Below are 986 nucleotides of genomic sequence, written 5' to 3'. Positions count from 1 at the left end.
AAAATCTCTCCTCATATAGTATGCAGTAAAGAGCGTGAGTGTCAGAATCAGGTGGGTGTTAATCATAGCACTACTTAGGTATTTATTTTATTTATTTAAGGTATTTATTTTAACTTCTTCGAGCCTCATTTATTCAAGTATAAATGGGGATAATCGTACCTACCTCACAGGGCTGGGATTGTGATTCAGTGCAGGTTTTCCCACTTGGACCCAAATCCAATTCTCTCTCTGAAGATGGTAAGTGGCTTCACCCTACAACCCATTTACCCAAAGCGTGTTTCCCTCTTACCTTTTACAACCCTCTCCCCACACACGTGGGAATCACTGTAATCTGTTGCCTTGATGGCTGCAGTAGCTTCTCAATTGGTCACCCGGTTTCCATGTCCCTCCTTCAAAGACCCTTTCTCTGCTTTCTCCATAAAGTAGCCAGGGTGACTGTTTTTGTTGTTGTTGATTTGTTTTGTAATGATTTATTGAGGTATAAGTCACATACCATAAAATTTACCCATTTAAAGCACATAATTCAATGGGTCTCAGTATATGCACAGATTTGTGCAACCATCACCACTACCCAATTTTAGAGCATTTTAATCACCCCCCAAAAAACCCCATACCCACTGGCATTCACTCCCTATTCTCTCCTCCCCAATCCCCCAATAATCACTAATCTACTTTTTGTCTCTATGGATTTGCCTATTCTGGACATTTTAACATGCTGGGCTGTTTTCCAAAGTGGCTATACCAATTTATAATCCCACCAACAACGTATGAGGGTGCCAGTTTCTTCACATCCTTGCTAATATTTGCTGCTGTCTGGGTTTTTTTAATGTAATAGTTCTGGTGGATATGGGCTGGTATCTTGTGGTTCTGATTTGCATTGCCCTAAGGGCCAGTGAAGTTGAGCATCTTTACATGTGTGTATTGGCCATTTACATATATTCTTTGGAAAATTGTCTATTCAAATCTTTGCTCTGCCTCCCCACCCC

This window comes from Pteropus vampyrus, unplaced genomic scaffold (genome assembly GCF_000151845.1).
Source record: "Pteropus vampyrus isolate Shadow unplaced genomic scaffold, Pvam_2.0 Scaffold31, whole genome shotgun sequence".
In the NCBI taxonomy this organism is placed as follows: Eukaryota; Metazoa; Chordata; class Mammalia; order Chiroptera; family Pteropodidae; genus Pteropus; species Pteropus vampyrus.
The sequence above is the reverse complement of the archived record's forward strand: the minus strand, read 5'-3'. Positions refer to the sequence as shown.